Here is a 17,060-nt window from a genome sequence, read left to right on the forward strand (position 1 = left end):
AAATGTGCATCTGACACGCCGGAACAACGCGAGGAACTCCTCCCGAAAAGACGTCGCCAAGAAGCCGACCGACGCGCTATGGCCACCGCTGTGGCCACTGGTAGTCAGCAAAGTGAGGAGGAGGAGCAAGCGAAGAAGGAAAACATGGAAGAACATTGACCAACCGCTACACTGAACACGTGTTAAGACTGAGTGAAAGCGCGAGTGCGTCCAGTGCTTACGTCGGACTTTGTGAACAACTAGTTTGGCCATGTTTGTGATGTGTGTGAGAGACTATGGCACTTTTCGCTACGTATATTCAGGCTTAATTTTCGCTAAAACACAACCATTTTTTTATGTTTCATCGCGAGAGTTTGCTCACCTAATGAACGCTACTGCCTATTGCTATAATCCGCGTGTCTGCCACCACGTTGTCAGCGCTAACGCATGCTGCCCAAAACTTTTTCATTACCCCATGTAGCTTAAAGGACGACTGAGGTGTCCACTGTCCCAGGAGACCAGTTATGCGCCTTAACTTTGCTTTCGAAGCTGAGGCTCTTTATTTGCTTTTATTTATGTATTTCTTTATTTCTGTTACCCTCTTGGCCCAGAAGGAATTACAGAGGGGAGTGATACAGTACAAAAAAAAAGAACAGTGCAACAGATGCAACAAACAGTCCACAAAAATGTAACAGAGGCTAATGTTATGGTACAGTATTTCGGGAAAGCGGGATGAACAATAAAGAAAAACGACATATACAAAAACGAAAAAGAAAAACTGAGTACAAGTGTGAACAGGGGATTATTATAGTCTGAAAAGCACACGGTAACACGGTGTAACAATAAAAAACTAAACAAAAAAACACTAACATCGCATGGAAAACGTGGCCAATAAATGGCGTTGTTAAAAACGAAGAAGAAAATAGAACACAACACGAAACCACATTAGACACACAACAATATGACTGAAAACTTGCAAGCAAAAGGAGTTAGAAGAAAGAGACTTCAATGCGTTATAATGAAAGAATAGGTTTTTCTTGAATACTTCAATATTGTTTGTCAGCACTAGTGCGATAGGAAGAGGATTCCACTCTATTGCTGTTTTAGGAGTGAATGAATATTGATAGGATGTAGTGCTGGATACCTACTTTGCACGGATTATCGATGCACGAGGATGCAGGTGTGGGTGACGTGATCAGTGCTTTTTTAGAATTGAATAGGTGTGGTAAATTTTAAATAAAAAGCACAAACGGGAAATTTTTCTGCGAAGCGACAAGGGTGCTACTGATAAAGTTTTTTTTCATTAGTGCAACGCTGGATAAACGACCATAGTCGCTAAAAATAAATCGTGTGGAGGGATTCTGCACTGCTTTAAGGTGATTGGTTAATCCGTCGGTATATGGGTCGCGTACTGATGAGGCGTATTCGAGTTTAGAGCGAACAAGTGTTGTATAATGAATTAGTTTCACGGATGACGGTGCCATAGCGAAATTGCGTTTAATATAGACTAGTATGCGGTTAGCGTTTGCGATAATAGAAATAATGTGTTCATTCCAGGGGAGGTTTGATGTTAGAATACCGCCGAGGTACTTATAAGATCTTACTGATGTTAGTGAAGCATCGTTAAGGCAGTACGAGGGAGGGCATACAATTCAGCGGCGTGAAAACCGCATTAGTTTGCATTTTGTCGAGGTGCGTCATAATCCATGTCAGCACGAATCGGAAATAACATTAACATCATCTTTAAGTACAGGTATATGGTTGGTATTCCTTATTGTCCGGTAGTCTACACAATCATCAACAAAAAGTCTGATTGAAGATTTAAGATTATTTGGTAGATCGTTAATGTAAATGAGAAATAAAAGAGGGCCGAACACGGACCCCTCTGGGACATCTGAGGCTGCAGGAAGTGATGACGACGTGTAACCATTAGCGCGCACGAACTGGGAGCGGTTATCTAAAAAGCATTTAAGCCAGGCTAGTACATTCTGGTCAATATTTAGTTTACTCAATTTATAACGAAGTCTGTGGGACACTTTATCAAAACCTCGCCGAAAATCCAATTATATGCAATGAATTTCGAACCCCTCATCAAGTAAATATTGAATCTCGTTTGTAAACGGAGCTATATGAGTTCCGCATGAGAAATGTTTTCTGAAACCATGCTGAGAGGGAAAGAAAAATGACATCGATTCTAGAAAGCTTGCTAAGTGAAAGAAGATGTCGTGTTCCATAATTTTGCATGATATAGAGGCTAAAGATATTGGCCGATAGTTAGCTTCCACGTGTTTATCACTCGATTTATGAAGCGGAACAATGCTGCCAATCTTACAGTCAGGGAAAATCCCAAGCAATAGTGACTGTTGAAATATTTTGGATAATGCGATCCCCGAATATGCTGTTCGCTTTTTAGCACTTTGCTACTGGTATTTCTGGACCACACGAAGAAGAGAATTGTAAGCAGTCTATTACATTCAGCAAAGCATCCTTATGAAATATTATTGCATCCATCGGAAATTAGAAGCACTCTTGTAGATGGGAAGAGGGGAATTAGGGTCATACGAAAAGGTTTCGGTGAAGGTCTCATTTAGAATGTTGGCGCATTCATTGGTCGACACAATTTTGGACTGTAAGTATAGGAGTGGTACTGCCGAGTTGTGTGGTTCCTTGATAATGCTCCAGAATATTTGGGATTATTTGATAGAATCGATGGCAGTGCTACGTTAAAAAAATTCTTGTTTCGCCTCCTTCAGTGCTTTCTTATAAGTACAGACGGCTGTCTTTAGAGCCGACCAAAGCTCCTGCCTTTTGGAATATTTTACTTTCGAGAAGAGCCTCCTCTTTTTGCTTGCGAGACGCTTCAACGTCTGACTGTACCGTGGGGCGTGGTGGGTAGTCACTATAGTTTTGCGAGGCATGTGTAGGTTTTCTAGGTCGAGAATCTTATTTTTCAATATCGCCCAGTTCCCATTAACCGATCGCTCATCAAATTTTTCAATATAAGGGCCAAGGAAAACTTTGAGAGAATGGTTAATTGCGGAAAAATTAGCCTTAGAACAGTGCTAGGTTGTCTTCTTTTCGTTTTGCGATGTAGCTGCTGAGAGGTTTAATGTAATATTGCCACATTCGTGGGCACTCTCGTGGCGCCGTCTCCCGGCCGAACTGCCTTCCCCGCTATTCTGGCTAGCCTTAGCCATGGTGGCGGGCAGTGTTTTTCTTCTTCGTCGTCTCTTCTGTGTGGTCCCCTCGGGTGTCCGCTGCTGCCTGACGCTGCACAGTAAAACGTGTCCTGGCCGTCCCGACTGTCTAGTCGGGACATATTTGGTGGAGCCGGCTGGGTAACGTCCCATGTACACTGACTCCGAAGACGCCTTTGAAGCCAGTTCGCAGGGCGTAGACAACACCCCCGTGCACAAAGCGAGCCGCCGCCTGCTAGGCCTACAGCCAGAGTTTAGCGGCCTGACAAAACCGTCACGGAAGATGACAACAACCACTGGACCACTCAACGTCTTGGAGCTGACGCTCCGTTCGTGCTCCACGCGCCCCGGTCACCGCCGACGTTCCACGGAGACAGGTTTTAAGACGTTGAAGATTGGCTGGCCAGTTTCGACCGTGTGGCAGCCTTCAACCAGTGGGACGGTGAGCGCAAGTTGAGGAATGTCTACTTCGCGCTAGAAGACTCGGCAAAGATCTGGTTCGAGAACCACGAGACCTCTTTTGCCACCTGGGAGGTTTTTCGGCGTGAGTTGCTGGCGACATTCGGCAACAGTGAAAGAAAAGAGAAGGCGGAAGTCGCTCTGCACTCCAAGTCGCAGCAGCCAAATGAGAGCGTCACCATGTTCGTTGAGGACTTGATGCGTCTCTTCAATCGAGCCGACCCTGCTATGCCCGAGGCCAAGAAAGTGCGCCACCTAATGCGCGGCGTAAAGGAGCAGCTCTTTGCCGGACTGGTCCGTGACCCGCCAAGAACAGTGGCCCACTTCACAAGGGAGGCAACAGGCATCGAGCGCTCTCTGCAGGAACGAGGCGCGCACTACGGACGTCAGGCTACCGTAGCAGCCGCTTCCCAGTACACGCCTACGTCGCTGCCCGCCGAGGAGCTTCGGGAGCTTGTAAGAAGCCTCGTTCGCGAGGAACTGGCGAAACTTCGCCTTGAAGTTCCACAGGCCAGTGTCGCTGCCGTAACGGACGTGGTCCGTGACGAAATCCGACGAGCTGTGCAGCCGCCTCCCACTCCACACCCGGCGCCCTCCGTTATGACGTACAGCGAAGCACTACGAAGTCCTAGGCCAGCGATGCAAGCCTTTTCCCCCGTCGTTCCCGTGCCAGTACCATCACTGCCAGTACCTGCCATGCCAGTACCACCCGTGCAGCAGGAGTTCAGGCCCCCCATGCGCAAAGCGCACGTGTGGCGTACGCCAAACAATCGGCCACTCTGTTACCACTGCGGGGAGCCCGGCCACATCCTCCGTCACTGCCCCTACCGCAGAATGGGTTTAAGGGGGTTTTCACCTGACGCACCTCGACCACGCTACGGTGAAAGACCACGGGATATCGAGCTGTACCTGGCTGATAACGTGCAGTCCTCGACCCCGCAGCGACGCCAGTCCCGATCGCCATCCCCAAGGCGGTTCTCCTCGCCCGGCCGCCCGTCGTCCTCTGGCCAATTCAGAGGCGCGTCCCCACATCGGGAAAACTGAAGACGGTACTGGACGCTATTGGACGCTACTGGAACGCTACTGGAACGTGTCAAGAGCCTCCACCGGAAGATTCGCCGCGACGCTCCGATCAACGACGACGTGACCCGACGACATCAGCGACGCGCTGCGACCGACTGGTTTCCGCCGAAATTCCGGTATCCGCCGACAACCATTACGTTACCGCACTCGTGGATACCGGCGCCGATTTTTCTGTAATGAGCAGTCGGTTAGCCACAGCCCTGAGGAAGGTTCTAACTCCTTGGTCTGGGCCGCACATCCGGACAGCTGGTGGGCATGTCGTAACTCCGATTGGTGTCTCCACTTCGCGAATCCAGATCCGCGATGTTACTTTCCCTGGTTGCTTTGCTGTGTTACCCGAGTGCTCGAAGGACCTCATACTCGGTTTGGATTTCCTTGAGGAGTACGGTGCCGTCATCAATCTTCAGGAGCTAACCGTGTCGTTTTCCACCCAAGGCCCTGTCGACGACGATACCGTGCCACGCAGGGCTAAGTTGTGCGTCTGTGATGACCAGGTGTTGATCCCGTCAAGAGCCAGCATGTTTGTTACCGTAGAGTGCGATAACAGCCCCAGCACTCGTGGCATCGCTGAAACCAACATCTCGCTGCTCCTGGGTCGGCAAGTGTGTGTAGCTCGCGGAATTATTGAATTGAACAGTGGGCGAACCGAACTTTTGGTGACAAATTTTGGTTCTGAACCTGAGTGTCTGCCTAGCAAAACGGCTATTGCGTATTTCAAAGAACTTTGTGAATTCGCTGGACAGCACGCGTTGTCCGAAATCCCGGCATTAGTGGAGGCGCCGACCACTCCCATAAAGACCGACGTGAAACCGAACCTCCCGTCTCATCCGAAACGCTGCCTGGAGGGCATTATCGAATCTTTCCGCGACTGTTTTGCCTCGACCACCAAGGTCAGGCAGACTCCGATCACAAAGCACCACATTATTGTTGACGCAAACCAGCGACCGTTATGCCAGCCGCCTTATCGGGTCTCTTCGCAGGAACGTGACGCCATTCGCCGGCAAGTTCAAGAAATGCTCCAGGACGAAATGACACAGCCGTCGACGAGCCCGTGGGCATCGCCTGTTGTTCTTGTGGCGAAGAAGGATGGGACCCTACGGTTCTGTGTTGATTACAGGCGTCTAAACAAAGTCACCAAAAAGGACGTTTATCCTCTGCCACGGATTGATGACTCCCTAGATCGGCTACGCCACGCCATGTACTTCTCGTCGCTAGATTTACGTAGTGGCTATTGGCAAATCGAGGTGGACGAGCGCGACCGGGAAAAGACCGCCTTTATTACACCGGTTGGTCTGTACGAATTCCGGGTGCTCCCTTTCGGACTGTGCTCGGCTCCTGCCACCTTCCAGCGGATGATGGACACCGTGCTTGCCGACCTAAAATGGCAGTCCTGCCTCGTGTACCTGGATGACGTTGTCATCTTCTCCGCCACGCTCGAAGAGCACTTGAGGCGCTTGCGTGCCGTGTTCGCCGCAATTCGTTCGGCTGGTCTTTCTCTCAAGCCCGAAAAGTGTCACTTCGCTTTCCAGGAGCTGAAGTTTCTGGGCCACATCGTGAGCGCTAAGGGAGTTAGCCCTGACCCCGATAAGACGGCCGCTGTCGCTGCTTTTCCCGTGCCAACCGATAAGCGAAGTGTGCGCCGCTTTCTGGGTCTCTGCGCCTATTATCGGCGTTTTGTGCGGAACTTCTCCCAGATCGCCGAGCCCCTCATCCGCCTCACGAAAGATGCCGAACCGTTCTCCTGGGGCCATGAGCAACAACAGGCCTTCGAAGACCTCCGCACTCGTCTCCAAAGTACGCCCATCCTTGGCCACTTCGACGAGTCAGCCGACACTGAACTGCACACAGACGCCAGCAACATCGGCCTCGGTGCGGTCCTTGTGCAGGGGCAGGATGGTCTCGAACGCGTAATCGCATATGCAAGCCGCACTTTGTCACGCTCGGAGGCCAACTATTCCACCACTGAAAAAGAATGCCTGGCAATTGTGTGGGCAGTGACCAAATTTCGCCCGTATTTATACGGCCGCCCTTTTAGAGTCGTCAGTGATCACCATTCGCTGTGCTGGCTGGCGAACCTCAAAGATCCCTCGGGGCGGCTTGCACGCTGGAGCCTTCGCCTTCAAGAGTTTGACGTCACCATCGTTTATAAGTCCGGCAGGAAGCACAGTGATGCCGACTGTCTGTCTCGTGCTCCTGTTGAGGACAACCGAGCTGATCCCGACACCGATTTTGTTTTTCTCGGTGCCGTCTCCACGTCCGTCCTCACTCAACACCAAAGAGACGACAGTGAACTACGGCCTCTCATTGAGTATCTTGAAGGAAGCGCTGAGTCTCCACCGCGAATCTTCTCTCGTGGACTGTCGTCGTTCTGTTTGCGCGATGGCGTCCTGTATAAGAAAAACTACCACCCGACGCAAGCTGTCTATCTGCTCGTCGTACCTGCGGCCTTGCGCGACGAAGTCCTGCAGGCTTACCATGATGACCCATCTTCTGGTCACCTGGGTTTTTCTCGCACTTTGGCGCGGATACGCCAAAAGTACTACTGGCCCAGGGTTGCTGCTGTTGTACAGCGTTACGTAAGAACTTGCCGCGAGTGCCAACGTCGCAAGACACCACCGACTAAGCCAGCCGGACTACTGCAGCCTGTTAATCCACCACACGTTCCTTTCTACCAAGTCGGCATGGATTTACTCGGCCCTTTCCCGGAGTCTTCGCTGGGTAACCGGTACATTGTGGTCGCCACCGACTACCTCAGTCGATACTGTGAGACGAAAGCTCTTCCCCGTGGAACAGCTGCGGAAATTGCCGCCTTCTTCATGCTCAACATCGTGCTTCGTCATGGCGCACCCACGGTCGTTATAACTGACAGAGGGACGGCCTTTACCTCGGCGCTGACAGAGGAAGTTATGCGACTCAGCGGCACCAGCCACCGACGAACAACGGCTTATCATCCGCAAACTAATGGACTCACTGAGCGCCTAAATAAGACGATCGCCGACATGATTTCCATGTATGTCGACGAGGACCACCGCAACTGGGATGCAGTACTCCCTTACGTTACTTTCGCATATAACACTGCCCTGCAAGAGACGACTCACTTCACACCGTTTCGCTTAGTCCATGGTCGCGAAGCCACGACTACGCTCGACGCAATGCTTCTTCCTGGTAGTGTAAACTCCGCTGTCGTGGGGGCCGACCTCTTTGTTCACGAAGCTGAGGCCGCCCGCCAACTTGCTCGGCAACATATCCGGCATCAACAAGCAAGAGACGCTCACCGTTACAACGATCGCCACAGGGATGTCACTTACCAGCCCGGAGAAAACGTTTGGGTGTGGAGCCCAATCCGCCAACCAGGGCGCTCTGAAAAGCTGCTTCGGCGGTACTTTGGCCCCTATAAAGTAATACGCCAACACGGCGAGGTAAACTATGAAGTTCTCCCTCAAGGAACTGTTCGTTCCTCTCGACGACCAACGTCCGAAGTTGTGCATGTCGCACGAATGAAGCCGTACCACGCCCGATATCAGCTCACTCGTCTCTACCTGCGGGCGCCGAAGACTAAGGTGTTCAGCGTGCGCGCCCGTCGAGATGGTGGTCGGCCAGAACCGCCTTATGGAATCCCACACTCGCCCTGCTGTCCAACCAAAATACGCTGCCGCTTGAATACTCCGTCGGACAGAGTACCCACGCCTCGGTTTCGGGAACGCTCGACGGGCGCGGAATCCACTGTCTCGGCCGTCTTGATCTCTTGTGCGAGGAGGGAGACAGCTCTCAGTAGTCTGGACATTTGCTACTTCCAGTGCAGCAGCACTGCTCCATGCACCAGGACTACTGCCCCTCTGCACGGGCACCCCACGAACAGCAAGTGTTCGTGTGCCAAAATCCCGTGCCCGGGGGAGCCGCCGTCGGTCCACACGACCTACCGCGCCGAGGGCGGCCCTTTCCAGAGGGGGGGAGCAATGCCACATTCGTGGGCACTCTCGTGGCGCCGTCTCCCGGCCGAACTGCCTTCCCCGCTATTCTGGCTAGCCTTAGCCAAGGTGGCGGGCAGTGTTTTTCTTCTTCGTCGTCTCTTCTGTGTGGTCCCCTCGGGAGTCCGCTGCTGCCTAACGCTGCACAGTAAAACGTGTCCTGGCCGTCCCGACTGTCTAGCCGTGACAATATGCAGCAACATACAGTCACTTATTCCACGCATATACCTTATACAGGAAAACTAGATCGGGGGCAGTGGTTAGTAATAGATTCAATATGTTGGAGCTGGAATATGTCACCCTGGTTGATTCTGTAATTACTTGGACCAAGGAAAGATTAGAACAAAGCATTGTAAAATTTGATCACTCGGATGACCCATTAATTTCAATACTAGAACAGGACAAGTCAATATCAGAGAAATTAAAATGACCAAACCGAAATACTGGTAGATTAGGGAGCCTAGTATAAATAAGATTTAAACAGTCATGAAGATCGTGGCAGAATCCGATTGGTGTAGAAGGTGCGCGGTAGCAGGCGCGCATTATAAACATTTGATGGTTGATTGTTATCTGCACGCTAATAGATTCTAAAGAGGTGGCAACATTCACATGAAAATATTATACGCATTCAGACACTGCTATTAATACGCCACCACCGCGGCTTGAAGCGCGGTCACACCGAAGTATCATGTAGTTTTTGTGGGATGAAAAGAGCTCGTAGTCGCGTACAGAACTGAGCAACCAAGTTTCCGTTAGCACGATTATGTCAGATTATGTAGCGTCGGATACAGAAGACAAAGAAACACGGTTACGGATGACAGTACGTATGTTAGTAAAAAGAATCGAGATATCTTTGGGCGTTCGTTTGCGTTCATGCGCACGGTCGGTCAGCTATGCAGAAGGGCTAGATTAGGAACTGTTGGTGACAAAACGTGCTCAATTTATCTCCCGGACATTATTAGTGGTTAAGCAGTACACATACCACTTACTCAAAATAAGCTTATTATACAGGAGGTTAAACATTTCTTCGGGAGCGGATTCTTCAGGAACCTCGATAAGCTTTTTACGCGCATGCCTAGTAGATGGACAGAAATCTTTAGTAACTGAGATCTCTGATTCATTCAACTTTTACCTAGCGTTGAAAACATTTTCTTTCGTTTTATAGCTGGAAAACTTGACTATTATCGGCCTCGGCTTTCCTGAAACGCTTGCACCTATCATCTGAACACGCACGAGGTCTGCGTCCTTTGTATTTATTGACATTTGATTGTGTATTACGTTATTTACCTTTTCTTCGGACTGCGCCCATGACTCATTTGGTTCACCTGAGATATTGTAAAATAATAGATTATCCCTGCAGGATCTATCCTCTAGATCCTTGAGTCATGCCTTGAGCGTCTCAGACTCCTTCATTATAATTCTTGTTTTTTTTTCATCCATTAAAGCGCGACTAAAGTGTCCACCGTCCCATATGGCCAGTTATGTACCTTTTTTGTCAATAAACAGCGCGAGCGAAGACGAGCACAAAAGACAATAAAACGGACGACAAAGCGCTGAATAACAACTGTGGGTTTATTGCTGATCACACAAGTATAAATACATAGATGTCGGCAGAGAGGGAGAGGTTTACAAAGTGCAAAAAACAAAAAAAATAGCTGAGGCTTAACTTGGTTAAGCCTGGTGAATGCGAAGCATCATCGTGTCGCGTAATTTGGAGGCGCACAACCACAGCGACGGCGCGACGTGGGCCCCCGTTTCTCCACTGTCGTGACGTCATTGTGTCACGTGGTGTGACGTCATGTATCACGTGATTTGGAGGCGCACAACCACAGCGACGGCACGAGGTGGGCCCCCGTTTCTCCACTGCCGTGACGTCATCGTGTCACGTGGTGTGGCATCATCGTGTCACGTGGTTTAGAGGCGCACAACCACAGCGACGGCGCGAGGTGGGCCCCCGTTTCTCCACTGTCGTGACGTCATCGTGTCACGTGGTGCGACGTCATGTATCACGTGATTTGGAGGCGCACAACCACAGCGACGGCGCGTGGTGGGCGCCCGTTTCTCCACTGTCGTGACGTCATCGTGTCACGTGGTGTGACGTCATGCATCACGTGATTTGTAGGCGCACAACCACAGCGACGGCGCGAGGAGGGCACCCGTTTCTCTACTGTCGTGACGTCATTGTGTCACGTGGTGTGACGTCATGTATGACGTGATTTGGAGGCGCATAACAACGGTGAAGGGCTGAAGTGGTAGCTAAAATAGTATGCTTCGTATAAAAAAATAAATGTGGCGACAGCAACAGAAGCGCGCTAGAAATCAGTGGAGATTATCAGCCCCCAGGAGTGACAGCTCTTTTTGCAGTAGTGTTAGCGAAGGAGTGCCTATACATGCATTTCCCTGCTTGAATATGTTGTAGGCCTCGATAATTTCCCTCGCAGTTTTTTCCCGATTTTCGGCAAAGAACTTGGTTTCATGATATAGCGGCACGCACTGTTTTTTTCTCTGCGTACCGTGTGTCCCGCTATATCATAAAACCAAGGTCATTGCCAAAAATCGGGAAAAAACTGCGAGGGAAATTATCGAGGCCTACAACATATTCAAGCAGGGAAATGCATGTATAAGCACTCCTTCGCTAACACTACTGCAAAAAGAGCTGTCACTCCTGGGGGCTATAATCCCCGCTGATTTCTAGCGCACTTCTTTGCTGTTGTCACATTTATGATTTTTTTTTTGTTTTTTGCACTTTGTAAACCTTTCCCTGTCTGCCGACATCTATGTATCTATACTTGTGTGATCAGCAATAAACCCTCAGTTGTTAGTCAGCGCTTTGTCGTCCGTTTTCTTGTCTTTGGTGCTCGTCTTTGTTCGCGCTGTTTACTCAAGATGCTTAACCAACTAGCCCGCCAAAACGTGTTATGTACCTTTCCTTTCCTTTTCGTTATCTGTTCACAACGTGGCATAGGGTTTAGATGTGAAGGTCATTAGAAGGTCAAACTTGCGGCCACAGCGAAAGTGGCTTTGCCTAGCGTAGTGCAAGCTTTCGCTTCAAAAATCTAGGCACGAGGAAGCCACATGCGACTGCCTTTCCTTGTACCTGCCCGGCTCCGAGAGCTCGGCGTCTTCAGGCGATTCCGGGTAATGCGGTGGACGCTGCCATGGAGGAAGGAAACCATAGGAGAGGCCCTCGCTATCCGAGCCGCGTTAATAAAAACGTGCAGGAAGTCACGTGGTTTCGCAAGGCCTACTGGGATTCCTTGGCCAGCGGCGCAGCCAATAGCAGCGTTGGGCGCAGCGGCGTCGTCTGCTTCACCAATCACCCATGTCGGCAGAGCCGGTCGAGTAGAGTTGGAAATTCGCATTTTTATTCAATCGTTGTGGTCCGCGGGAGGCACAAAGTTCCAGAGGCCTGTAGTCGGTGCCGGTCTTCATTGCTGTGCGCTTAGTTCATTCAGGATGCCGTCTTGACGAAAGCGGTTGTTTTAGAAGCCCGCGACAGCTTTCTCTGAAAAGGCTTGGCGCTGCAGCTTCGCTATTCTTTTTCGGCTTCGCGTTTTGTGCGGTTGCGTCCCTCAACGCTGCTAGTCTTGTTCCAAGGAGAAACTGACAGTGCCGACGGCTCATAAAGCGATAGACGACGGTGACACGCTGGTTTATATGGTTACAGCAGCGAGGGAAGAAAAAGCCATTTGGGAGTCGGCGCTTGTTTTGTGTATGTATACGTGTTCTGCGTGTTCCTTCATTTTTGTGTATTTTTCCCGCGCTGTTTTAACCACGAATAAATACAAACTCGTCCAGACCGTGTCCTTGTAAGTATACCCGTTGCGTCTACATTCCCCTATGCATGACGGTCACAATTGTTGGCGACCGATATGCGTGGGCCGCGCTGTGCTTACCGAAGCGTGCAGTGCCAAGAAAGCCGCGCCGCATCCAATGGTATCCGTCAGCAAAGCGATACGCGAAGCAGTCTGAAGCGTACCATATCTGTTTACTGTACGCTGAGCGAGCGATATGTCAACTGCGTGCAAGTTTTCTCCGATATGGACCCTGTGGATCGACCGATCCGCGCGGCTGTCTCGATCGAGTGCTGTTGTGCGAGCGTAAGGACACATAGCCGGGTTTAGGATGCGCAGTGTTAGGTTTAAAACATTTGCGCTTAAGGGTGGTGAAGTGTAAGGTCATGCCATTGTAAGATTGAGTGTACAGCCTTTGTCAAAAGTTTGGAGCCCGGGGGGGTTTCTTTTTAGCCACACTCTGTCGTTCTTAATGGATATCTAGCGCTCCAAATTTCCTGGACATAAGAAGATTTCTGCTACTGCCTCCTGCAATAGGTAGGACATACATGAATGCTCCTGGAGTCCCATTATAAAGTTTGGAAGTGAACCCCCTGGGCTCTAAACTTTGTAAAAAGACTGTACCTCGCAACTTACCGTTTACCGAGATGCCGAGTCGACCTGCGACCACCTCGCCCAGTTGCAGTTTCTTGCATTCAGCTGATTAAACGCATTAGTGAAGTCCAAAATTTGTAGTTTATGGGAAAATCAAATTATGAGCCTTAAAAAGGTTTGATACAGCAAAACACTTATTACAAAACATAGCTTGCTACATGAAGCAAGCAAAATCTTTTAACAAAAGTGATAACACTCGTGTATGGAAGGAGAACACACATAAAAAGGATTCAACAAATATACTAGAAAGAAGAAGAAATGCACAACTGAATCACATCACTTTGCAACCATGAACTATTCGATCAGAGAGAGTAAAAACATATAGGAAGGCAGTAAATGAGGGCTTCGGAGACAGAAAAATATTTGTGGACCATTCTTGCCCAATTGTGTGAAAGCTTTCATTTCTCGGTAGTTGTTTCTGCATCGCAAAGTTGATAAAATTTAAGCAATGTAAATGCAAAGTAATTGGAGCACTGTGTGGAAGTGACTTGAAAAATTGGTAACAGTTGTCCCAGCTGGTGGAAAAAGTGAATCATTTCCCTCCCTTCTGCTTCATGTATTCCTTTCTGTAATATATGCAAAGAAAGAGAGTACCCTGCTGACACTATTTCTATTGTTGCATTGTTGTATTAGACTCTTATCTGCCTAGCCTGGAACAGTATAGAAATAGCATAGTTTTCTGTTCTGTTTGTTGTGTGCTATGTGGTACTTGTGTGCACATGCTGTTTTATACTTGTCAAAACCATGAGCCAACCAACATAGTCTGCACATAAGACGGGCATATGAGCTGTGCACAACTAAGGCATGATGACAGCTAAAGAATGATTAATATAGTGTACAAATTGCGGCTCGTAGAATGATAAGGTTTTCCTCTGTATGCATATGTACCAAGTGCATGTGGAAAAGTGTTTTCATCATTTAAGGACATGAATTTGTAGCAGGTTGCAAAACTTATATTTTTTATTTATTTACATATACTGCAGGCCAATGTTTTGGCCCAAGCAGGATGGGCATACAAATGTAGCATACAACAAGAAGAACATATACAATGCGAGGAAGAACCCATGGGAAACAACACATTTCTTAAAAGAACAACTATATGATAAAACTAACATTGGGTAATGAATGGCAACAACACACCTCATGTATGATATGAATGCAAAATGCATCACAAATAACTCTTCTGGACGGAAAACAGGATATGTTAAGTATGCAAAATATGGCTTTCTAGTCCTTTCACAAAATCTTTGCTCTTAAAAATGTTGGGTGGTAAAGAATCCCCTTATATGCTAGAACTTATATGCTAGTGCTTACTCTGTTGCTGCGTGCAGTGGGATGATCACCCCCTTTTGACACTACTAGTTTGAAAGGCCAAAATCACCTTCAGTTGTGTTCAATATCTAGAACTAAAATTGTAAGTATGGTACACTAATTACTCTCTTGATTATTCCGGCTTCTATGGTATGAAAAACATGCACTCCATATTTTTACAAAATACGATACTTCAGTCACCCTGTACCATAAAGGACAGTAGTGCAGGCACGCTAAAGAAAGCTCTGGGAGACTGCTAACTGCAGCCTTTATTCTTGAACATCAGTGACCAATAGTACATGTCCATCTGTGAAGCTACAGCATATAGATTCATGAACAAGAACTAGCATTTGCACTCTGGACATGTACTGCTGATGTTACTTAACTGACTTCTTTTTGAAAATGTGCGTATCGTTCATTTACCACAAAAGACAAAAATCTGATTTTAGGAAGCAGGTAATTTCTGGTTGATTCAGTAGCAATCAAGCTAAATCAAAGCCCTGATTACTCTTGAAAAAACTGACAGTGACTGCCATCAAGCATGAGCCTAAGTCGGTGGTGTACATGACGCATTCACATTACAAAGCTATTCTTTTCAATACTCAGTATGACAGGTTATAATGTACTCTAAATTGTGAGCGGCCGTTTGAATAGAATTTTATTTTGACAAAGTCAGACATTTACAGTATTTACTCGTGTAATTTGCGCCCGCACTTAGATTGTGCACCCCAAAAAGTTCAAACATTTAACCGGATTAAAAAAAAATACTCGCATATTTTGCGCACTATGCTGAGCCAGACAACCAGCATGTATACGCGGGTGCGAACTCTGCGCCGTTTACCCGGCTTGCTCGCGCTGGCGGTCGCTATCCCGGACGAACAGCTGCGCGCGCCCCAAATCCAAAACTCTACCGTACCGTTTGCTATACGGTTTGCCGATAGTCAGCCGGGCCACACGCAAGGGCCCCGTTTTATTGCCCGTTATCTCCTCCCACTGCTGACTTCGCGATTGAATCTTTGCGCGTTTATTGCTTTGAGCTAAGCACGTGCCGTCATGCCACCCCGCGGGGAGCTACATAGCGTGGGCGGGGCGGACGATTCAACCTTTTTGTTTGCCAGCGAGGGGTGCCAACCTTTTTTTTTTAGGACGTGTTCGGATGACTCGCTTGCGCGTATATTGCGCACCCTCTTTTTGGAGCCCTAATTAAAGAAAAAACGTGCGCAAATTACGCGAGCAAATACGTACGGTGCTCTATATGCCTTATGAACTTCTTTATGATCTCCTTTGTAAACGAACTATATAGTTTTAAGGAATCACAGTGCTCTCTTAGTTATAAAACAGTGACACTTCCCAGGCGCTATGGCCGAGATAACAACAAAAATATGCACCGCCATACAGATTACTGCTAGGCGCAAACATTTGCACACAACAAGTAATAATATCAAATGGAAATGATGCCCCAAAGAAACTGTGGTGTGCTCGATGCTATAGATGACAAGTATCTCTTTTTATTTTCTTCTAATGAGGGAGTGCGTAAGCTAATAAATAAATAATCATGTACAGTAAGCAGAATTTCATCAGAGCCATATATAAACCGCAGCCAGTTTAGCAGTAATGACACAATTACTTTTTATCAGTTCGGGAATGCTGTAGCTCGCTACTCGATCATAACGTCTAGCCAAAGCCATTTATTCGCAAATCATTCTATTTCTTGCATGAACACCTACAACGTCATATTGAAAGCATACATGCAGTCAAGCTATACACCTTCTCAATAAGAGCATTTCTTTCCAATATCTTGAGAATGTATCGAGGTGGTTCCTCACCTGAAGGGGGACGGCATCCGCACGTATACGAACTACGAGCGGCGACATCCGATCGAAGTGCTCGGGCAGAAAATGTTTTGAACATACGCAGGTCCGTTTTGCTGGTTCCCAGTCGCTTTGGCCTGGTCTAACGGCCTCAGTCCACTGCCTCCTTCGCTCTGGATCTTTCGGAAACCTGTTTGAAAACTATTATTTACTGCACTCGGACAAAGAGCCACCAATAAGGCCGGGGCGGTACGAATACCACGTTCACGCCGTGTCGTGCGTTATGTTCTGCGAGCATGCATTTTACTCATTACGCAGTCAATTAAATACGAAAACAAAATGCAGTATACTTACGTGTGGAAAGTGACGCCCGGTTCTTGTCCTGGCGTGCGCGACCAACATCCAGGAACGCAGCAGCTGGGCATCGCAGCGTCTTTGTTGTCAATGGGAGCAGAAGTCTCACTTTCCGCCGTGTCTGACAGCTGCCGACAGCCTGGCGCGGCGCGAAATCGTCTGCTCGCGCCGCTCGCGGTGATCTTCGCGGCGCTCGCATGCCATTGGCTGAGAAAATGGCCAAGTGTCATGGCGGAGCCCTCGCTTCCGGCTTCAAAAAATGTGACGTAGCAGCCTCTCCTCTTTTCCTTCTTTCCTCCATGGACGCTGCGGTGAGGCAACGTCCCCTGGTGGGGAATCCTTGGGGTGCGGTTGCAGCTGGGAGGCACCGCCGGTGGTTGCGGTGATCTCGGAGGCCCCTTCAGCTTCCTCCGGCGAAGGCTCCTGCTGGCGTTCTTGGGTGGTGCTGAG

At 48.7% G+C, this 17,060-nt stretch overlaps 1 long non-coding RNA gene across 1 annotated transcript; it reads right to left on the bottom strand.

Moving 5' to 3' along the window:
* Window positions 1–13,500: 13,500 nt before the first annotated feature.
* LOC149334459 (uncharacterized) lies at window positions 13,501–16,852 on the bottom strand. The gene is made up of 3 exons (XR_016285003.1): window positions 16,611–16,852; window positions 16,272–16,446; window positions 13,501–13,700 (listed from the first exon to the last, which is right to left on the bottom strand). It is a non-coding gene; the product is annotated as an uncharacterized LOC149334459 (long non-coding RNA).
* Between the last annotated feature and the right edge of the window lie 208 nt (window positions 16,853–17,060).

The sequence above is a fragment of the Amblyomma mixtum genome, chromosome 8, assembly GCF_055824585.1.
Source record: "Amblyomma mixtum isolate Tamu chromosome 8, ASM5582458v1, whole genome shotgun sequence".
Lineage (NCBI taxonomy): Eukaryota > Metazoa > Arthropoda > Arachnida > Ixodida > Ixodidae > Amblyomma > Amblyomma mixtum.